Source organism: Odocoileus virginianus, chromosome 34 (assembly GCF_023699985.2).
Source record: "Odocoileus virginianus isolate 20LAN1187 ecotype Illinois chromosome 34, Ovbor_1.2, whole genome shotgun sequence".
Classification (NCBI taxonomy): domain Eukaryota; kingdom Metazoa; phylum Chordata; class Mammalia; order Artiodactyla; family Cervidae; genus Odocoileus; species Odocoileus virginianus.
In genome coordinates, this window is record NC_069707.1 from 12469220 (window position 1) to 12493424 (window position 24205).

The 24205-nt window shown below is 39.2% G+C and overlaps 1 protein-coding gene across 1 annotated transcript in view; it reads left to right on the forward strand.

Annotated features, from left to right (window-relative positions):
* The window catches only part of IPCEF1 (interaction protein for cytohesin exchange factors 1), a 161966-nt gene that overhangs the window by 33707 nt on the left and 104054 nt on the right, over positions 1 to 24205 (forward strand). Inside the window, exon 2 of the mRNA XM_070461400.1 lies at positions 8599 to 8642. The gene's annotated coding sequence lies outside the window, so the exon portion shown is untranslated. The remainder of the gene's footprint in view (positions 1 to 8598; positions 8643 to 24205) is intronic.

Sequence of the window (24205 nt, forward strand, 5' to 3'; positions counted from 1 at the left end):
GAGGCAACTTGCAGAGATTCATACAGCAAACTATAATAAAATGGCAAGTTAGTGGATGAGAAAAAGGAAAAGAATGGTATGAAATGTAAGTGGTGTTGTTTGATGTAAAGTTAATATACACAGTTATATGTGGGAAGTTAATATACACAGTGTATGCGGGAAGGTTCTGGACCTTTACTAGAGTACAATGGCAAATTTGATTCTAAGTTTAACCTTCAATGTAAAGGGTAAGAAGCAATTAGCTATCAATTCATGATCACATCTCTTGAGATGCCCAGCTCTCTCTCTAGTAAAACTAGACAACAATTCTTCTGTAAGCTTTGCCTCATACTCACTGTCTTAGTTTGAGCTGCTGTGGCAAAATACCCTAGACTGGGTGGTTTAAATGACAGACACGTATTCCTCACAGTCCTGAAGGCTGGCAAGTTCCACGCCAAGGGGACAGCTTGGCTGGGCTCCAGTGCAGACTCTCTTCCTGGCTTGCAGACGGCCACCTTCTTGCTGTGTCCTCACAGTGTGGAAAGAGAGTGATTGCTGTCCTTTACATTCTCTTCTAAGGGCACTAATCCCATCATGAGGTTTCCATCCTTTTGATCTCTGAAAGGCCCGTCTCCAAATAACCTTCACACTGGAGGTTAGACTTCACCACCTGAATTTGGGGATGGGGGGACAAAATTCAGTTCATAGCAGCAATACACTAGGGAATGAAATTAATGGTACATTTGAAAACTTCCTTTGTTTTATTGGGCTTTCTCTTATAATTTCTCATGTAAACCAATGACATGTTTCTACTGGCTCAGCTTACTTTAGTAATGGATTTCAAACTTTCTAGTGTAAATTTTTTAACCTTTGGAAGGTATGAAGTGGTTATTTATTTTTATTTATTTATTTTTAGTACCACCTCCTTGGTGGCACTTGATGTGTAAATTAGTGATTATTAACTTTCATGTGTCATAGACCAATTTGAGACTCTGATAAAAGCTATAAATGCAGATGCACATTAAATTCCATATTCAATTTCAGGGAATCACAGACCTTCTGAAGTCTCAGCACTCTAAGAGTAAATAACTCGGCAATGTAGAGTAATAGATAGGCCTTTAGACATATTATATAAATATTGTTTACTGTAACTTAGCATTTGAAATGAATTGAGAACCAGCCAGTTGGATTTAATGCTCTTGGCAAGCATGGGAATGCAGCTATTCCATGCTGCAGATTAAACAAATGCTTCGACAACTTGGAGAACAGGAAAGCTGCAGGCACATTTAACAAAATACAATGCTAATATTTCAAGGTTGGAGGGATATCTGGCTCACATAGCCCCAAGTCTTGTGCCCAAGATTCTCATGTTCCTTGGAGAACATCACAAGTCTCTGGCTACCACCATTTCATGGTCCCAGGAGAGGACGACCCAAACATGGACATAATCCTCAACTCCCTCTTTAACCCCTTCTCCCCATCACTACCATTGCCCAACTGAGACCAGGCTGTCATGTGAGAAATTGGAGCTAAACAAGGTGCAAATATAATACAGACTTACAAAGAAAAAGTTCTAAGAAACTCGGTATTGAAAAGACATGTCAGAAATGACAATAAATTTCACATGTTAAAAAGCTGACAAAATACCAGAAACAGCACATTAGTCAGAAAATTAAGGTCATTTAAAAACTAACTGCCTAACAGATCTCTGAAATACTTTGCCCCTACATGTTTAGCTGTGTGTTCTTTGGTTGGCTTGTCACACGATTGTGATTTTAGAGTCATTTTTCTTTAGATAATGTAGAAAGATAATCCAGCCTGTCCGGCATAAGCTGATTGGACTTGTTTTTCATTTTTACTGATTGTTGAAGAAAAACTTCTTTGGGCGTCACAGCTTATTGCTGATAATGTAAAATTTTAGGGTTTCTCTCTCCTGTTTTGTTCGACCATGAGCTTTAAAATTTGGAAGGGTTTTCCCCAAACTTGCTTCAGGTTTATTTGAAATCCTGTTTCCCTTCACTTGCCATAGAGACAGAGAGACACAGAGAGACCTATTTACACTATGATATGATCTCTGGTCCTGAGCCATCCTATGACTGTGCCAGGTGAGTTGGCCAGTGGAAAACAGAGTGTTACTGGAAGTTATTACCACATTGAACAGCTGGCAGTAACCTAACTATACAAAGAAGAGAGTGCAAGCAACATACATATCCCAGTAACGACAAAACAAGTACATGCCTCTCTGTATGCCTGCTCTCTGAACTCTTAGGTCAGCTCAACCGTGTGAGAGTTTTTTGCTCTCCTCTCTCCCAGGCAGCTCAGTGGTAAAGAACCTGCCTGCAGTTCATGAAACGAAGGTTCAATCTCTGGGTCAAAGGATCCTCTGGAGAAGGAAATGGCAACCTGCTCCAGTATTCTTGCCTGAAAAATCCCATGGTCCTGGCAGGCTGCCGTCCATAGGGTCGCAAAGAGATGGACACAATTCTGAACTAGACAGTGAACAACTCTCCGCCTACTCCAAGGGCTGCCAATATATGGCTGTGGTCATTTTTGTAACACCTCCATAGAACCTTCTAGTAAGTGTCCTTAGAGTCAGGTTCAAGGCAGCCAAGCCAAGACAGAAAGACGAGGAAAATTTTTCTCCTCCTGATGATGCTGTTAACCTTAATAGGAATTATTTATTTTCTATTGAAAGGAGAAAATATGTTCTTCACTCTTTAGAGAAAGGTTGCTCTCCACTTCCTTTGCTTTCTTTGGGCTTGCCTCATTTTTTTTTTCTTTTCTTCTTCAGTTGAATTAACTGGGTACAGTCAGTTTCTTATATGAACAAATTAAAATGTCCTCTTGATTGGAGATGATATAATTGACTATAATAACTCATGAAATGTTTGGGAAGTTAGAGTTAAGCTGTTGGCCTAAATTTAGTTTGTTATTAAGATGTTCTTTACAAACCAACTCTAAAAAGAAATTTTGGGGACAGTTTAAGAAATTGTTAAATCAAAGTGGTTTGTATGTGAGATATCATCATAGGATGTTTTCTAATATGTCCTCAACAGTTTTTCTAAAAAGTTTTTCTATAGTTTCCATAGTTGTCTAACACAGAACCAGTTGATCTTGAATCTGATGTTTTTCAGTGAATTTTGAGTGAAACAGTCTTTGCTTTCTGTTGTTATGTAGCTTTCTCCCCCAAAGAACACAGAAATGTTCAACAATGAATACTTGATATGGCAGCAATCATTGAACCTTATAAGTTATTGGTCTTGTTCTCAAAAGCACTTCAGTGCTTTATGTGCTGGTTTCAAATGCTGAAAATGTCCATGTGGACTTTTACATTGTTCTGCACCCTAGGACCTCCTGCTCAACAACCAAAGATAAGAAAAGAATGCTCTTCAGAGCATTACGGCTCATTAGGGTGCTGTCCAAAATCTCATACATGCCTGATAAAATTAGTGGAATGTCAGGGCCTCTTCTGTGATTAAAGGATCTAAATGTGACTTGTCAAGTAGCTCAAATATTAGCTCTAATCCCCATTTGCACAGAGCTCTGAGTTGAGGCTTTGTAGACACAAAGCTGTATGTATAGAACATCCCTTGTTACGTTCCAAATTTTCCAAATGAATAGAAGAAAATGGAGCAGGAATACACAACAAGTTAATAGTGGGGGTATTTCTGGAGTTGGGCTCATGGATGAATTTTGTTTTCTTTTGTGAATGTTTTTCTTTTGCATTTTAAATTTAAAACAATGCAAATATATATGTTTTACTATCAGAAACATAAAAAGGGGAATTGATGCTGTGGTTATTGGCAGAGCCACCTTGGAACAAGGACATAGTGGACAGAGGTCCTGAAGAGACTTTGTTCCTTTGAACACTCAATAATAGGCACCATGTCAGACGTGCCTGTCAACTTCAGGTTTAAAAATATGCTCATGGTTGTTGTTTAGTCGCTAAGTTGTGGTCCGACTCTTTTGTGACCTCATGGACTGTAGCCCACCAGGCTCCTCTGTCCAGGGAATTTCCCAGGCAGAAATACTGGAGTGGGTTGCCATTTCTTTCTCTAGGGGATCTTCCCAACCAGGGATGGAATCCTCATCTACTGCATTGTCAGGTGGGTTCTTTACCACTGAACCCCCAGGGAAGCCCATGCTCTTGGTGTGGGCATGCATGCTTAGTCACTTCAGTCGCATCTGACTTTGTGTGACCCTATGGACTGTAGCCCACCAGCTTTCTCTGTCCATGGGATTCTCCAGGCAAGAATACTGGAGTGGGTTGTCATGCCCTCCTCCAGGGGATCTTCCCCACCCACCATTGCAGGTGGATTCTTTAGAGCTGAGCCACTGGGGAAGCCCATGCTCTTGGTAGGGGTGGTGAATCAGGAGCCTACTCTTGCAAGAAGGACCAAGCAACTAGAAATGTAGTGGCTTTAGATCAACAGGAAAGAGAAGGGGGAAGCTTCTTGTATAATCTACATTTAGCATTTGCATCTCATTCATCCACCCTCCGTCCCACCATCAGGGGGTGAGTGGGGGAGGGTGTAGGTGGGAAGGTCCCGATAGCCTCTCCTACTTTAATGTTCCTTCATCTTTAAACCACTGATGCTGATATTTATGAACCAGCCTTTTATGCAGAATATCCACTGTGTTCAGGGGAGGTACAGAAAGGGAGTCTTCCTAGGTCAGGAAGTTGACATAAGTGAATCTGTGCTCATGTGAGTTTCTAGGGTATATGTTGGAACTTTGGCGCTAGTGGTAAAGAACCCGCCTGTCAATGCAGGAGACATAAGAGACGCGGTTCAACCCCTGGGTGGGGAAGATCCCCTGGAGAAGGACATGGCCATCTACTCTAGTATTCTTGCCTGGAGAAACCCATGGACAGAGGAGCCTGGTGGCTACGGTCCATCGGGTCGTACAGAGTCGGACATGACTGAAGCGATTTAGCATGCCTGCATGCATATTGGAACTTAAGGGAGGGCGGACATAGGTAAAAGGTGTGATTTCAGCCTCTGGGAGGAGCAGAATAGGGAATGGCAAAGCTGAGAAGTGACTTTTGTGTTTCGTGTTTGTCTGTCTTTAGATCCTCTTCTGTGGCAGCTTCTTTCCCTGACCTCCCATGTCTGGCCCCTTGCTGCCCTCTGGCTGATTCAAGACCTACAATGACGCACTGTCCAAATCGCTCGCTTCCCCTTTCTTTTCTTTCTCCTTGTGCTTCCCTTCATTCTCATCAAGTGTACCCGGAGTACACAGCATATCAAAGCCCAGAAAAGTCTGAAAGTCATGAACTTTATACTTCCTTCATGGGACACAGGCTCTTGAACCACGTCAGGATGAGAGTTGGCCAACGCAAGTGGCAAAGTTAGGCTGTGGCCAACCAATCTATGTATGTGTGCATGTCACAGCAGGGTCACTCCCGGCTGGCAGAGAGCGTCTGGCAAATAGCTGAGCAGCTTCATAAATGGCTCAGAGGTACGTCCAGGTGCAATGCTCAGGGTCCAAGAGCCTGGGAAATAAGGGCTGAACTTATCTGCAGTTTCGGTTTAGACACGACAGACTCAAGTGATGAACAGAAAGCTTCGAAAAGCAGCTGGACTAGAGGGAACCCACAGCCTCTCCTACTTTAATGTTCCTTTGTCTTCACGCTAAACCACTGATGCTGATATTCATGAGCCAGCATTTTATATGGAATACATATTTTGGGCAGGGAGAGGTATAGAAGGCAAGTTTTTCTAGGCACAGGAAGTGGACACAAATAAATCTGTACTCATGGGCATTTCTAAGGAGTGTAATGGAACTTTAGGGAGAGAGAGCCCTGGGTACCTGGTTAAAGCTGAGATGAGGGAAGTTTGGCCTCAAGAGAGGAGGTGGGGGTGTGGATGCAGAGGTCACTGACCTGGATCCTCCCTGTTCTCTACACCTCCCCACACAATCCCTCTTCCAGGGTATCTGGGTTCTGGAGAGAGAGAAATATGATCAACAGAAAGTTGTGTCCATGTGGAGAGCCTGCATCAAAGTACTGATTAGAAAAAGATGTGTGTGGAGGTTTGTTAGGGGCTTGGGGCAGCATAGGGAACCACCTATGAGCATTGGGGTGACAGTTGTTCACAGAGTAGTGAACGCCAGCCCAGCCAGAGCTGCACATTTCAAGACATTTGTCTTCATCTGGAAAATGGGAATAAAGACAGCACCAACTTTACAGAGTTGTGAAAACTACATGATGAATGCATGTACAGCATCTAGCATAAACACAAATGAAATAATAATCAGGGCTTAATAAATGTTGGCTATATGATTTTCAGATTTCCCAGGTGGTGCTAGTGGTAGAGAACCTGCCTGCCAATGCAGGAGATGTAAGAGATGCGAGTTTGATCCCTGGGTTGGGAAGATCCCCTGGAGGAGGGCATGACAACCCACTCCAGTATTCTTACCTGGAGAATCCATGGACAGAGGAGCCTGACTGGCTACAGCCTCTACAGTTGCGAAGAGTTGGACACGACTGAAGTGACTTAGCACACACAAACATTGTGATTTTCCTCGTTGTTTCATTGTTCTTTTTGTGAGATGCCTCCTCTCTGCTTATCTTCAACTTATTTTCAAGTGACTGCAGAGCATTGATTTTATTTGGTACAGTAAGATGGATTTTGGCCATGCTTTTGTTTTTAATCAGAGAAATTACTTCTTGGAATCTTATAGAAAAGGGTTAGATTAATCCTTAAGTAGATCAGATTTGAGCAAAATTTTTAAAATGATTGTGGCATCTCCAGTTTGAATTTTTACTGAATAAAAAAGTTAGGCACTAATGTCATTTTCTTTTTGCTCTAAGAAGATTGTGAGAATAACTAATAACATTTGGTAGAGGTTAATATAGTATTGAAAGCAGTCATTTGAACAGTTTTGAACTCATTTTCAAAGACATAATTGGAATAATTTTCAATAGACATCAGTCCTTATTTCTTAGGAAATGACAATGATTAAATTAACTGCAGACAGCCTCTCTTATTGTTGTTTGAAGACAATGGGAGTCTGTTGAGAATTGGTGGGGGGAAAATGAATGGTACATGCTTTATTAAAGACTTCACTGCTGAAACATTTTTCATCTACTCTTTCTGTCTGGCTGCAATTTATATATTCAAGCCATGGTCTTCAAAAGCAGCTTTCTTTACTGTATTTGACCTACATAATGAATTCAAATGAAGGATAAGAATAATATATCTTAGCCCTTGCCTAAGGCTAAGATATAGATTTTTCTTGGAGGGGGTGCATGATATGCCAAGTCAAAAGGAAAATGATGTTACAACTGCAGCATTCTGTGGAAGCTGAAAGAATCTTGTTGCTTCTTTGGGTATTTTCAGGATTCTGCCTCTGCTTCCTTATGACACTGAGTACTGGATAAGGGTGAAATATCGCACTCGTTATTCAGGCATTTGAAATTACTCTTTTCTTTTGAAATGAGATATTCAAAGCATTGAGTGTCAGAGAAATTGTGCCTGGGTGGAAGAGTAAATGGATCTTAATCTGTCTTCTTAGTGTGAGCCTTTCTGGAGGTGGTGAAGTGGTTTTAACCAGTGGAAAATAGCACCTAATTTTTTTAAGATCTTCCTAAACTCAAAGTGATTTAGTCAGTACATCTGAGTCCAAATACCACCCAGATAAGAATCTGCAGTCACATTTACCTAGACATGGGTGGTATTACTTTTTAAATTTCAGTATTACTATAAAACTTGTCTGGCTTTTACGCCCATGAGTGCTCTTGATGGGAAAACCTGTTTGTGCTCTTTCTGGCTGGAATGTCTACTTAGAGATTCATTCTTCGGGCTCTGAGCAAGTTACATGCACTGATACCCCAACTTTTCTTGAGTTGCTCTTCAACCAAACAATACCAGGATTGTGAGGTCCAAGAGTAAAAAGAAAAATTTTACAACCAATTTAATATATCAATACTAAGAAGTTCTTGTACAAATGCTGACTACCACAGCATGAAGGAGTGCTGTTTTCACTGCTTTGAAAAGCAGAAAGAAGTGACATGAAGTCTTGTTGTGGGGAGAAAGATGGCTGGTTTACTGCTAGGCACACTAAATACAAACATGAACAGAAGCCAGTGACTCGGCATTCAATACAGTTGACATTCATTTACTTCTACCTTGTTTCTGGTGAGCTGTTATAATTTCAAATCATTGTACTTGGAAAATATTTAGATAAAACATAACATCACATTACCTTGCAGTTTAAAATAGCAAAGCTAGAAATTTAAGCCACAAAGTGTGAACAATGTGTAGGGCAGGCTGTAGAAGAGGAAAAAAGGATGTCTGGTTGTGTTTGCTACGAAAATAGAGGACTTTTTACTGTAGTGATAGACTAGATATTGTCATATTAAGTGAAGTCAGAGAAAGGCAAATATCATATGATATTACTTATATGTGGAATATAAAATATGATACAAATAAACTTACAAACCAGAAATAATCTCATAGACATAGAAAACAAAGTTATGGTTGTTGTCATCATGGTTAGAAAGTTGCGATTTTGTTGCCTTTTCTTGGGGGTTGATGTGGTAGGACTTTGACCTCCTCCCATGCAGTTGTCCTGGCAGAAATCTGATGACCTCTTTCTTGACTTTTTCTTGTACAGATCTGAAGCAACGGAACTGGAACAAGGACCCTCATAACTTTTGGGTATGTAATTGAGAACTCTTCGGAACTAATTCTTTCTCTTAGTGGTATTTGTGACTTGAACACCCTGTACTCCACTTTGTTATTCTAATTTGTGAACCAAATTGTAGTAGCCTAGGTATATTTATCTCTATGGTAGGATTAATGCAGAGAGAAGCTAATAGAATTCATAAATAACCAGTTGTATTTGATCCTCTGGATTTTCCTGAGGACCTAAAAATGGATTCTTGATAGTGATTACTTTTCAGTAAGACAGCTGTTTAGTAAAGCAGTTTGTTTATGGAATTTTCTTGTTTGATCCCTTTAGTGGCCAGGAATGTACCATAACTATCAAATACCGTGAAACTATCATTATGTGAAGAATCTATTTTATAAGCAACTAGATGTCCACATATAAATTACCACCATTTCCCATAGCACTTTTCATCTTGTAGAGCTGAAACTTTATGCCCATTAAACAATAACTCTCCCCTTTCCCCTCCCACCAGCCCCTGGCAACAAGCGTTATACTTCCTGTCTCATAATTTTGATTACTCTAAATATTTCATATAAGTGGAATCCTACAGTCTTTGTCTTTTTGTAACTGGCTTATTTCTTGTAACATAACGTCCTCAGGGTTCATTTATGTTATAGCATTTTGCAGAATTTCCTTCCTTTTTAAGACCGAATAATATTCCATTGTGTGTATTTTGCTTATCTGTCCATCTCCTTTTTGCTGGCATCCATGTTTTGAGCTTTTGTGGATAATGCTATTATAAACATGGATGTACAAATATTTCTTTGAGATTCTGCTTTCAATTCTTGTGACTACATCCCCGGAAGTCAAATTGATGAATTGTATGATAATCCTATTTTTAATTTTTTAAGGCACCACTGTATTGTTTTCTACAGCAACTGTACCATTTAACTTCCCACCAGTAGTCTTCACAGAGTACAGAATGCTTTTCTAATTATTTTGACATATTCTTGCTGGGCAGTGAATATTGTAAAGTTTTGTGTGAATATATTTTGAACACAAATATGTTTTTTCCTATTCTTTTTTTTTGCTGTGCCTATGAATATTATCTTCTAAGACCTACTCAATGTTGATTTATGTTTCCAGGTGATTCAGAATGTCAATAGAGTTTTTTTCCAGAACAGAAATATGTAGGTCCAAGTCTCAGACTTCTAATGGAAAAACAACTTAAGACTCCAAAGATTTTTATTTTAAAATAGACTCTATGTTAAAATCTGTTCTGGCAGTGAAGGAGTAGTTACCACATATGTTTCTTTCTTCTTGAAGACTTGTAATTCTTTTGCACGAAGTATACCATTTTGACCCTGGAAGAGGTCATGGCAATCCACTCCAGTATTCTTGCTTGGAGAATTCCGTGGACAGAGGAGCCTGGAGGGTTACAGTCCATATGGTCACAAAGAGTTGGCCACAACTGAAGCAACGTAGCATGCATGCATGCCAGTGTGAACAGGGGTAGGGACTAAATCACAAAGAGAGGAGTGGCTAGCTGAGAAATTACTTACATAGGTGTTGTTCTTTGAAACAGAATCCGCAACCTCTTCAAATTATTGAGACGGCAGATTAACGTTGGGGCTGTTATTTTAACTGGTTAATGATATTTGTGCTTTCTTAAATTTTGGTTCAAAATATGAACTTAGCTTTCTAAGGGACAGAATCAGATTCTAAAACTGATAGGTATTAGCTGAATATTTTGAAATCTTTTGAGGTTACTTGCACAAATTAATGGAGCATTTTCCTAGAAAATGTTCTGCATTTATTGTTTGTAGAGAGTGAGGAAAAGGGGGAGGAGAGAAATAAACTTACTCAGGAAGCAAAACAGTTCCTATTTCAGACATTTTCCTCTGAGTTTATGGTCCTCAGTAGAAATGTCAGTGTGTTTGCTAATCAAATACCTTCTACTAACGTGTTCAAAAAAGGGATTAACTACCTTGGGTATATGTCAGTTTACTTTACAAGAGAACAATTTACACCTAACTTAAGTAAATTAGAGAAGTCTTTTGTTAATGATTAGAAAGGCAAAATAACCCTTATGAGGCCACGCTAGGCTGTGCCATGGTAGCAGATTAACTCTGAAGGCTCAGTGGCTTTACACAAGAAACTTTAATTTCTTATTTACACTATATATTCAATACTGGTTGACATGAGAAGGGGAGGGAGGGCTCCTCTGCTCCACACAGTCACACGGGGATGCAAGCTGATGAAGCTCCACCCCCTGTGGCAGCACCATGGCAACAGGTGGCTTCAGGGTTTGCCGTGACAGCAGAAGAGACCACATGGCTGACTCACACTCGTCTCCAGACGGGAGCTGTTGCACATCACCTCCACTAATGGCCAGAACTAGGCTTATGGCCACTCCTCACCACATGGCGCTGCAAGTCTTCTTGGGGGGCAGAGGGGAGAGGAAAACCGGTTACAGTGAGCACCAGTCATTTCTTCTTTGATGAATTTTGTTGGAAATCCTTGTACTCGGCACATATATGAAACAACTTTCTAACTCTGTCACCTCTCTAATTCTTTATATTTTAATATGCTTTCCTTTGAGCAGTTTTAATCTTTTAAAATTAATTTCATGTTTTTTTACGTGCTGACTTTAGGTTGGGGAAAATAAAGCAAGTATTACTGACAAGGAATTAGGGATGATACAGATATAACCGACAATGGAAAAAAATGGCCCTCAAATGTTTAGATGTCTATAGACTCTATTTATATTATTAATATATCTATTATTTCTTCTAAATAAAACCATTACTTGAAATTAAATGTAACTCTAAACCCAGAAGTTTGATTGCAAAATCAACTCTCGGTACATCAAGCAAGAAATATGAAACTAAGAACAATTTTAATAGATTGTCTTTCATAATTTTTTCTCATTATTCAGTTTTCCCTAAATCTTAATATCATGGTTTTTTCCTTTTCACTTTATTAGAGTATTTTACCAAGCAATACTTTTATATAGGGTACATGGAGAATAAACATGTCTGAGAAGGTATTTTGACCTCATGATTGACTGTGTGTTTGACTAGGTATTGAATTTTATGGAGAAAATTTATTTTCGTTTAGAACTTTCAAGGCAAAGCTCCAATATCTTTGACATCCCATGTTGCATATGAGAAAACTGATGTCATTCTTATTTTGTTTCTGTGTAGATAATACCTTTTTATCTTGTCTATAAACTTTAAGAATTTTCTGTATCTCTTAGGAATTCTGAAATTTCTTAAGACATGTCTCTGGTGGCTCAGTGGTAAAGAATCTGCCAGCCACTGCAGGAGATGCAGGTTTGATCCCTGGGTTGGAATGATCTCCTGGAGGAGGAAATGCAACCCACTCCAGAATTCATGTCTGGGAAAGCCCTTGGACAGAGGAGCCTGAGAGTCTACAGTCCATAGGGTCTCAAAGAGTCAGACTCAACTTAGCAACTAAACTACAAGATTCAAGTGTACATCTTTGGAAGTATATGTGATTCAGCGTTTTGTGGCAGAGGAAGCCTTTTTTTCCCCTTTTGTGCTCCGCTTCCCACTATTTTGGTTTCATTCTCTAGTCTCTCTGCCAGGTTACCGAGATGGCCACTGTTAACTTCAGGTTTGTGTTGTATTATGACTAAACTCCCAGGAAAAAAAGGACAAATCTTATCCTAATACTCCCAGAAGAATTTCCTGATTAGCCTGAGTTGGTTCATGAACTCCTTTCTGAATTTGTCATTTTGTCAAAGAAGTTAAGTATTTGAGTCCGTCTACTTCTTACCATCTCTACTGCTTCTGCCTGGGCTCAAGACATTCTCACATCTTCTTGGGATGATCTCAGGGAACTCTTAACTAGTGTCTCAGTTTATATTTTGGCTCCCTTCAGTCTCCTTCAGTGTTAGAGCCAGAGCTGCTAATGTGTTTGTCAGATCAAAACCCTGCAAAACTTGCCTGTTTTACTTCAAGGAAAGCTGGAGTCTTTAACCCCCATCACTTGAAAGACCACCAAGATCTAAAAGACGATACAAGAGAGATGCAGGATATAGCTCATGGAAGGCCACGTTGACAGATTTGTACCATGTCATAGAGTTGATGAGAAGCCTTTGAAGGGTTTTTAATTGACAAGTAACATGAGCAGATCTTAGAAAGGTTTATCTGGTAGCAGGATTGAAGATGAAATGGAAACATAGGAACCAAGATAGGGGGGAATCAACTAAAGTGGCCCAGGCCAGGTGATGATGGGCTGAACTACCCTTTGAAGCAGTGAGAATGGAAAAGAGATCAATTTCTATCCGTGATGCTAACAAAGGAGAATCAGTTTGTCTTTGTCACTCTATATGACCTTAGTTCAGACCCAGTTCTCACACCTACTAGATTTATGTAATTTACATAATTTATATAATCCTCAATTCAAATTTCTCTTTGACTTTAAAATAAAAATGATAATTCCTAATGCAAAAAGAAAAAAAAAAAAGACCACCAAGACCCGCATGCTCTGACTTCCCATGACCCCTCTGACCTCATCTGCTTCACTCTCCTTCCGTGGCTTACTCAGCCTACCCTGCTGGGCCGCTTGTTATGCCTCGACATGCCAGACACACACCCAATCCCAACCTGGGGCCGCTGCATTGACCGTTCCCAAACCTGGGCTGCTTCACCCTAGAGTATCCATTGGCTGTTTCTTGACGTCTTTCAGGTCTTTACCCAAATGTCAGCTATTTAGTGAGTCCATTTCTATCCATCTATTTAAAAATCACAGCCCTCTATAATACTCTCTACTATTTTATTTTTCCCCATTTATCTCCACCTAATATACCATTTGTTTTACTTACTTACCTTGTTGTTTGTCTACTCCCATGTTTGTAGATCCCATGAGGGCAGGAAGTTTTATCTGTTCTGTTCAATATTGTATCTTCAGTCTGTTAAACTGCCTGGCATATGATCAGCCAGTACCTGCTTGCTGAATGAATGAATGGTTGGCAAACCTAAGCTATATACTTGCTCCTGTGTGGGAACGTGGAGCCATATGATTAACAGATCCACAGTGAAGGGAAAGAGGCAATTTCTTAAAGTAAAATATGCTGGTCAGACAAAAATTAATAAATAGTCAATAAAAGATCCTTCTAGTGAAGGATTTGAGAAATGCGGGCCTGTATTTAAAGGGCCTGAGATTAATAGGTGGAAGAAAGCAGCAGATCTGAAACCAGATGGTAATTTTCCAATTTGCTTGATTTTGAATTTTACATGATATAATTAGTTTTTAAATGTTAGGTAATTTTGCCTGAAAAAAATTATAGGGAAGATAATTTTCTCTGATTTTATGAATAATTTATTTCATTTTCAATTATATTTTTACTCCCACTGATCAATGTATGAAAAATGTTAGACTTTGGCAAAGAATATTTTATTTCTTTCAGGAAAGCAGATTCCAAGATGGATAATTGGGTAATATCTCTATATTAGATTTCTTTCTTGACTTTTTTTCTGCATTTGAATGAAATTTTTTGATGTTACCAATTTCGGGCTGAATAATTGGTAGGTTAAGAGTTATAACTCAGAAGCTTTTATTTGCATCTAATTTTCCCCCCTTATCAGTTGTTGAATTTCTACTTTACTAATTTTTGTTTAAAGAATTAGCTTTGAATTATTAGAATAAAGAATTAAAGAATAATTAGTTTTATTAATCTTCTCTATATTTTTCTGTTTTACTGATTTCTGCCTTTATTTTTGCTATTTCCTCCTTGGGTTTGTTATTTTGCTGTTTTTCTAGTGTCTTTGTTAAACTCTTAATCTGTTTTTATTCCTCTTGTGTTTTGATAAATAAATTTAAGGTATAAATTTTCCTTTGAAAAATGCTTTAGCTGTGTTTCCTAAAACTTTTGATATGGAATGTTTTCAGTGGTGATAAACTCTAATTATTTCCCATTTTCTTTTTAATCCATTAAATTTAAAAAATATTTTTAAAGTTTAATTTTTATCTTTATATTGGGGTATACTTGATTTGCAGTGTTGTGTTAGTTTCAGATGTACAGCAAAGTGTTTCAGTTATATACATATACACGTATCCATTCTTTTTCAGATTCTATTCCCATATCAGTTATTGTATCATAGAATATTGAGTGGAGTTCCCTGTGCCATACACAAGTCGTTGTTGATTATTCAGTTTTTTTTTTTTTTTTTTTTAGTAATGCATGATTTAGTTTCCAGACATACAGACTTTTTAAAGCTATGTTTTCATTATTAGTGGCGTTAGTCACTCAGTGATGTCCGACTCTTTGCGGCCCCATGGACTATAGCCTTCCAGGCTCCTCAGTCCAGGGAATTCTCCAGGCAAGAATACTGGAGTGGGCATTATCAGAGAAATGCAAATCAAAACCACAATGAGGTACCATTACATGCCAGTTAGGATGGCTGCTATCCAAAAGTCTACAAGCAATAAATGCTGGAGAGGGTGTGGAGAAAAGGGAACCCTCCTTACACTGTTGGTGGGAATGCAAACTAGTACAGCCGCTATGGAGAACAGTGTGGAGATTTCTTAAAAAACTGGAAATAGAACTGCCATATGACCCAGCAATCCCACTTGTGGGCATACACACCGAGGAAACCAGATCTGAAAGAGACATGTGCACCCCAATATTCATCGCAGCACTGTTTATCATAGCCAGGACATGGAAGCAACCCAGATGCCCATCAGCAGACGAATGGATGAGGAAGCTGTGGTACATATACACCATGGAATATTACTCAGCCATTAAAAAGAATTCATTTGAATCAGTTCTAATGAGATGGATGAAACTGGAGCCCATTATACAGAGTGAAGTAAGCCAGAAAGATAAAGACCATTACAGTATACTAACACATATATATGGAATTTAGAAAGATGGTAACGATAACCCTATATGCAAAACAGAAAAAGAGACACAGATGTATAGAACAGACTTTTGGACTCTGTGGGAGAAGGCGAGGGTGGGATGTTTCGAGAGAACAGCATCGAAACATGTATATTATCTAGGGTGAAACAGATCACCAGCCCAGGTGGGATGCATGAGACAAGTGCTCGGGCCTGGTGCACTGGGAAGACCCAGAGGGATCGGGCGGAGAGGGAGGTGGGAGGGGGGATTGGGATGGGGAATACATGTAAATTCATGGCTGATTCATGTCAATGTATGACAAAACCCACTACAATATTGTAAAGTGATTAGCCTCCAACTAATAAAGAAAAAAAAGAATACTGGAGTGGGTTGCCGTTTCCTACTCCAGGGAATTGTCTCAATCCAGGGATTGAACCTGGGTCTCCCACATTGTAGGCAGATTCTTTACCATCTGAGCCACCAGGGGCTAAAGTTTTCATTGTTAATTTCTATAATTAATGCATTGCAGTCAGAGAACATAGTCTGTGTTAAACTGACTTTGTGAAATTTATCCAGACTTCTTTGTAATACAGTACTTTTATCAATTATTGACAAATACTGTGTATTCTGAAAATGAGAGTTTATCCTTTGTTTCTCAAGTATAGAGTTTATAAATTTGCTAATTTCTGTCATCTACATTTCTGTTTATTTATTGTCTGCTTAAGCTATTGATATAGTTTAATGTCAATAAACTATGACATTTTATTTTTGTTAAGTTATCTATAACATATATATAATTGTTAAGTTATATATTTCTCTTTCCAGTTTTGAGTTGTGGTTTCTTAAGACAATACATTTATCTGTTTATGCTGGTTATATTTTCCGATCTTAGTTTTTGTTATAAATGTATATATTTATCATGAGTTTTATATTTTCAGATATTAAAATTTTCATCCCAGCTTTCTTTTAGTTTATGTTTGCCTGGATATCTGTTTCTATCTTTTAATTTAACATTTCATATCTTTTTTAGTTAACATATTGCTAATTCTTACTTCTTAAATTTTATTTTGAAATAAAACTTATATTAAACATAATATTGATAGAGAAGAGTGCGCAAAACTAATTTGAATAGCTTGATTTATCACACAGAAAAAATTCTTGTAACTACTACTTGAATCAAGAAAGGATACTCTTAGGACCCCAGGACACCTTTTGTGCCCCTTCTATTACATAATCCCTGCCTTCCCTTAAAGGTAACCACTTTCCTGCCATTTGTGATCCTTACTTCCTTGCATTTCTGTATAATTTTATGACCTAAGTGTACTTTGCTAAACACTGAGGTCTAGTGTTTCCAGTTTTATTATTTTGTATAAACAGATCATACCAGTTATTTTCTTTGATATCTGATTTCTTTCTCTCATTATAAGGCTGTGAGATGAGTTTCCCCCTTTTTACTGCGAAGTAGTATTCCATGTATGACCAATCCACAATTTATTTATCCACTTTCCTGTTGATAGAAATTTGGACTTTTAAAAACATTTTTGCGATTATCAATAAAGCTGCTAGAAACATTCTTATGTATGTTTTCAATGTTTGTGTGCATGAATATTTGATGTATGTATACTTAAGAATAAAATTTATGGGTTATAGGCTATACTGGTTAGCTTAGTAGATTTTGCCAAACGGTTTTCCAAAATGGTTGTCTTAATTTATACTTCCAGCAGCAGTGTTTGATTGGTTTCACTGGCTCTACAACGTACTTGCTATTGTCAGTCTTCTAAAATTCCATGATTTTGATGGATGTTTAATGATGTTTCTTTGCAGGTTTGCCTTTCATTTCACTGACTGTTAATGAGGCTTAGCACCTTCCCATACATATATTTACTAGCTTATATCCTCCTTTGTGAAATGCCTAAGACTTTTTTCATTTTTCTTTTGGCTTTTTCTGTGTTTCTGATTTATAGGAGTTCTTTATACATTCTGGTATATAACCTTGTATAGGTTATATATACTGCACATATCTTTTCTCATTCATTTTCTTGCTTTTACAGTCCTTAATGTTGTCTTTTGGAAAATAAAAATTCTTAATTTTAGGGTTCCAACTTACCAAGTTTCTCCTTTATGATTAGACCCAACAAGGAAATGACAGTATTTTCAATAAATGATGCTGAGACAATTAGTTATTAATTTGAAAAATAAAACTAACCAGAATCAAAAATCAATTGCAAATAGATTATAGATCTAAAAGGAAACACAAAACAACAAAAAATTTAAAATAAAAGGTAAAATAATATCCTATGGCTGTAAGATAATAAAAATAACAGCAAAGAAAAAGTTCTAACTGTAGTCATCTTTGCAGTTGAGTCCTCTAATTAATGAACGTGATCTAGCCTTCCATTTCTTTAGATCTTCTTAAATTTCTTCCAATAGTGTTTTATAGATTTCCTCATAGAAGTATTGCATGTCTTTTGTTAGATTCATTCCAACAGGTTTGGGATTTAATGATGTTGCTATATGCATATCTTCTTACAAATTTTATTTTCATGCTATTTGTTGCTGGAATGTAGAAAAGTTATTGGTTTTTACATACTGGGCTGGTATTTAGCAAGCCTTCTATATCCACTTTTAGTGTAAATAATTTGTGTTGATTCTTTTCCACATGTAAAATCATTGTTGTTGTTCAACAACGTGTAAAATCATATTTTCTGAAAATAGATGATCTTAATTTCTTACTTTTTAATTATTGTAATTCTTACTATTTTTAAATGAGCACTTCTGACACAATGTTAAGAATCTTTGGTATGGTCCTAATATCCAAGAAAAGGTTCAAGATTTTGCCATCAAATACGCTGTGGAGGAAAGAGCTTATTGAAAATGGTAGAGGACCTCATTGGTTTGCCCATGACAGAATTTGGGAAGGGCTTGGCTTGGGAAGCCTGGCATGCTGCTGTCTGCTGCTGCCGTGTCTGACTCTGTGCGACCCCATAGACGGCAGCCCACCAGGCTCCCCCGTCCCTGGGATTCTCCAGGCAAGAACACTGGAGTGGTTGCCATTGCCTTCTCCAATGCTGCAGTCTCTGGGGTCACAAGGAGTCAGACACGACTGAGTGACTGAACTGAACTGAACTTGCTTGACTTGGCTGTTCATCTGTTGCATGTGGTTTCAGCTGGGGTGGTTGGGATGGAGGACCCACTTCCAACCACACATCTGTGTTCTTGGCTTCACCTGGCACTTCGTTCTCCTGGGACTCCATATGACTTGGCTTTTCCTGGTACGGCAGACTCAGAGTGAGTGGACTCTGTAAATGTTGTCTGGTTTCAATGTTGTCTGGTTTCCTCAAGAGCAAGTGTTTCTCTTTCAGAGCTAAAATTCTACAAGTTGGAGTCCATGCATTCATACACATTGAAATTTAACTTATCTATTTAATTAATAAAACATTTCTAAATGTTGGACATAAACAAATTTCAGTAAAATGGTGTCAGGAATAGGTAAATAATTCCTTGCTTTCTTATGATGACAAGACTTTTACTTTTGAGGTTAAAATTATCTAGGGCAGTGGGAGGGTGGCAGGTGCATATATAAGTTGAATGTGAGAAGATGGGTGTAAAACTGTGTGTAGGTGAGGTGTGGGTGAGAAGGGAGTATGAAATGAAGAGAGAAGGCAGGCCACAGGAAGCTGGGCAGACCACAGGAAACTGGCTGGAAAAAAAAAAGCTTTACTTAATTAAAAGCAAGAATAAAACAACCCAAAGACAATGGAAAATCTCACACATAAGGTCTGTGAAGAGGTGGAAACCAAAAATAAGCACACATGTGTTCAGAGAAACACAAGTGGCTGGTCAATTACATTCTGCTCTCATTTCTGTGTTATTTCTCAGGACTTTATGTCGATGATAGTCTAATTTAAAAAACAATAAAAGAGCAAAAATTTCCTATAGAAATGAACATAAAATGATATTTTGTAAAACTTAGATATCCAGCTTTATGATTCCAGTAGTTTAAAAAACTGCTCAATTGAAGTCTAAAGCATGTTAAGTTAGAGAGTCAGAATGATCTTACAGTCCGTCTCTGGTTTCAAGCTCAATAGTGTACATATATGTTTGTCCACTAGGTGTCTCTTTGCATATATATTATGATTCCAGAGACAGCTAATCTAGTTCAGAAAGCAACAGTACATGGACTGTGTCAACAAATGTCTCAACTTGGGGGTATTTAAGAATGGCTTTTGGCTCAGCCGGTAAAGAATCTGCCTGCAATGCAGGAGACACAGGAGATTCGGGTTCAATCCTGGTCAGGAAAATCCTCTGGAGGAGGAAATGACCACCCACTCCAATGTGCTTGCTTCGGAAATCCCATGGACAGAGGAGCCCATTGGGCAACAGTCCATGGGGTCACAAAGAGACATGCCTGAGCAGCCGAGCACGCGCGCGCGCGCGCGCACACACACACACACACACACACACACACACGAGAATGGGTTTAATAATTTAACAGCTCTTCTTAGATAATAAATAGATATGCATCTTGGCAAGAGCTCTAATACTTCTTTCAAAATTTTGGAGACATTAACCAAGAATTTGTCAGCAGACACAAAAATCAGGTACTTGCATCAAGGTTGTTGAGAGACTGATACAGATATTTAGGACTGCAACCAGGAAGTGAGCCCTACATTATTTATGAATGAGGTCTTGGCGAGAGTGCTTAATTTGAAAACAAACTGCGTTTGAGTCTCTGATGTCTCTTTCTAGGTACTATGTTCCTTGCTGATCAGATCCTTCAAAATCACCCCATAGCAGCTGATCTGTAGCCCTTTGAAAAGTGCATGCTTAGTCGCTCAATCGTATCTGACTCTTTGCAACCCCATGGACTGTAGCCCGCCAGGCTCCTCTGTCCATGGGATTCTCCAGGCAAGAACACTGGAGTGGGTTGCCATTTCCTCCTTCACAGGATCTTTGTGACCCCAGGATTGAAACCATGTCTCTTATGTGTCCTGCATTGGCAGGCAGATTCTTTACCACTCAGCCATCTGGGAAGGTCAGCCCTTTGAGTAAAAGATGTCGATTGTGGTGAGTCACATAGAGCTTCTCTGAATTGATCAAATTTGGTAAATTGTTTAAGTTTACTCTAACTTGTCCTAAAGTAGAGGGAGGGTCAGAATAAGTCAACAGATATTTATTAGGTGCCTACTGTATGCCTGGGCTGGAGTGTCTACAAGAATTATGGCACTCAATTTATTCTCTAAGAATGTGATGAGATTTACTGTTTGCAGAAAAATTAAGCATGCTGTTAAGGAGAAGTTGAAAAGGCTAAGTTTATTAATAGAGGCAGCACTGCTGATATCCAAAGGACCCCAAGCTGGGAGTCTGAAGACTTGAATTCAAATTTTGGCTTTATGACTTACTAGCTATGTGAAGTAGCTAGTCTATGAGTTCTGTATATCAGTTTCTTTATTTGTGAAAGTATAGGTATTGTTACTTTACTGAGTTGATATGAAGACTGCAAACAATTTTTGAGAATCCTGCCGAGTGTCACAGTATCTAAGAGAAGTTGCCTTTTTTTTTTTTTTTTTTTTTGATAAAGGCTGTACCTGTGCTCAGATGCTCAGTTGTGTCCTACTCTTTGTGACCTCATGGACTGTAGCCCACCAGGATCCTCTGTGCATGGCATTTCCCAGGCAAGAATACTGGAGTAAGATGCCATTTCCTCATCAAGGGCATCTTTCTGACCCAGGGATCGAACCTGCGTCTCTTAACCATCTCCTCCTGCACTGGCAGGTGACTTCTTTACCACTTGTGCCACCCTGGAAGCCCCTTGGTTAAGGCAGCCTTTCCTATTTTGATGCACAGCAGGTTAGCTCCTTATGGTCACGACCTCTGCTTTAGGATTGGGCCTCATGCACTATTTTGCAAAATCCTAAGTCCCATTGAAACAATATTTCCCAAGAAAGAATCAGCCAAACAAAAGAGGAATTTCTGTCCAACTCGAGAGCAATGGGTACAAACAGCAGGCAGCTTTTGTAATAGTTTTTCTAGCTTCTTTCTAGCCTGCAATGGTCCCATAGAAGAGGGCGCTGCTGCGTGGAGTTTTAGTTACTTTCGTGGAAAGAGGGTTGAATGGAAGGTTGCTGGGTAAAGGTTAATTAAGATGACAGGTTGCCTCGGAGCAGTGTAAACACAGTCTGGATATCACAGTCAGAAACATGTACCCTCTTCCAGAGAGAGAAAATATGCCTGTGAGTCACATGGAGAAATTTAGGGCTGCAGATTGTGGAAAGGGAAGGGTGATCATTTGCCATTCTTGTCTGGCCCATCTTAGCACAGAGTATCTACTCTCTCCCCATACAGGCTGGAATGAAGTGAATTTAGGGATCAGGTGTTATTACTAGGATCTGCTACTGTGGACCAACAGGGTGTATTTCGGGACACCCTGTAGTGGACCTGACAACTGATACTTTGCGAGAAGGGCTACCAGTGGCTCCTGTGGCCTTGTCAGGGGCCTCGAAGCCTTGTTCTTACTTGATGGAGCATCCTGGGGCTAGTCAGATCTTTGGGGAGGTTCCTTGGGTTTCTATCACAGATCTTATAAATCCAGCCTCAGCACACAGCTAGTTTGAATGCTAGAATGACTGCCTCCTAGAAGTTCCTTCCATCTGTCACTGGTGTAGGAGAGGAGGCAGGTACTTTGCAGGCTTTATCTGCATTGGTGCACGAAGTTGCTACGATGGTGTGTGTTTTTGTGCGTGTGTGTGTTGAGGGGGTGGGTGAGAGTATATTTTTCAGGGCCCCTGCCTTTATACATAATTTGAAGAGCCCAAAATCAGTGTGCTAGTCCAATTCTGGAGGGCTGGTGGGATTAATCTGGGCTGGCATCATGGAATTTAAGACAATCACAGGAACAGAATCAAACCCATAGGGATGAGTCCCACTGGTCTCTGGGCATCTGGTTGACCCTGCTAGCTGCTAAAGGGAAAATGCCTTCTTGGGAGCAGTGGGCGCAGGGCACACGTGGGCAGCTCTGGCTACACCAGGAGGGGGATTGGCAGGGCTCCAGTCCCTTGCCAGAGCCCTAGGGCGTGCTGGGTTGCAGATCATAATCTGTGCATCTTTCGGGTTCTGGAAGCTGCAAAAGGACCTGTACATATGAGCTCCAAGGTGTAAGGGAGCTTCGTGCCTTGCTAAGAGGAGGGGCCAGCAGCCTTCTGGGTTGGTGAAGGTTCCTCCAAGAGGTAGAAGAGGGGTTGTTGGTTATCGCTTACGGTTTGCCACCTGCTTGTTACTATGGTGAAAATGATCATTCGGGGATAGAGATTGACATTATTGGCAGAAGGAAGGGCTTTTTCCTCTTAGATTTGTGGATTTTTATGTCTAAATCGTGATTGTCAGGGCTGAAAGCTTTTGTGGGAAGGCAGGATGGAGAAGAAAAGATGAGGGCTGCCAGTCTCCCCAGACGATGGATCACAGCATTTCAGTGGTGTTGAAAATAAAGAAATTTTAATTATAGTTTCTGTTTAAAAAAAGCTGCGACTCTTAAAACCATCTGTCGGATTATCCTCAAAGTGGAGAGACCGCAGAAAAGAAATGCAGTGAAATGAGTGGAAGAGCTAATGACAAAAAAGAGAAAATAAATGAAAGAAGAAGAATAAGACTTTTAAAACCTGTAGGAGAGATGGATTGGAACAGAATGACAATAAAGCTAAAAGGAAAAAGTTTGCTATAATTTGAATAAATTTTTCCCTTTCGTAAATTTCCTGGGCAAAGTATAACTACAGACAAGCCCACCCAATACACCCCTGCATGCATGCTCCCAGGGGGTGGGGGTGAAGGGGGGGGCATCTCGAATTTTGCTCCCTTCTCTCCTACTCTGCCTTAATAAGATATGTCCTGCTAAGGAGCAAAGCTAATGGATGGTTTCATGTCCTTCACTTTTTTTATCTGAGCAAAGATGCATTTTCTCTCCTGCTCCCATGGTGTTGCTGTGATGGACAGTCACTTAACAGAAGATGCTTACAGGCTGGTGTCATTACTAGTTAAGGATGTACTTGGTTGTCACACATTTTCCTTGCTTTTTGATGATTGAGAGTTCTGCCTTTAGGGTGACCAGGGTTTTCTGCTTCCGAAGAGCTCTAGCTTTTGGATTAAGAATGATGCACATTGTTTGCCTACACTCTTGGATTGTCTATAAATCCATTTACTGTTCTGAGAGTGTCTTGTTGAATGCTAACACTGTAATTTTAAAGGATAAGCCTGTTGTGAATGAATCTGTTGGCTTTTAAACTTTTTGTTCATTACGTTGTTTTCACTTGAGGCTCCCTGAAAAAGAGAATAAGCCTAGCCCATAGTTTCTTTCAAACAGAAAACTATCTTGAGATCATAATAAATTGTCTTCTTTAAAAGGGTAGGCATGGTACTTGTTTTACTGCATCATCCCCAAGATTATAATTAAGACAGTTACTTTTGGATCAGTGGAAACTACAACTGCCTTTAGTGAATTTTTTATGTTAAAAAAATGCTAATTATCAACTGTCTGCTTTATCAATAGTGCATTTGTTGTGTATTGATAGTCTTAATTTATTTTCTGGTTTTAAAATGATATGGGGCCAGAATACATATTTCTACTTAACTAGTTTACCAAAAAGTTTCTAAAATAAATTGCTAGACTGAAGTTTCATATTGTTAGGATGAAACAAAAAGGAACAATTCTTCACCAGCATCTTAGCTAGCTTGGCCTGCTGCAATAAA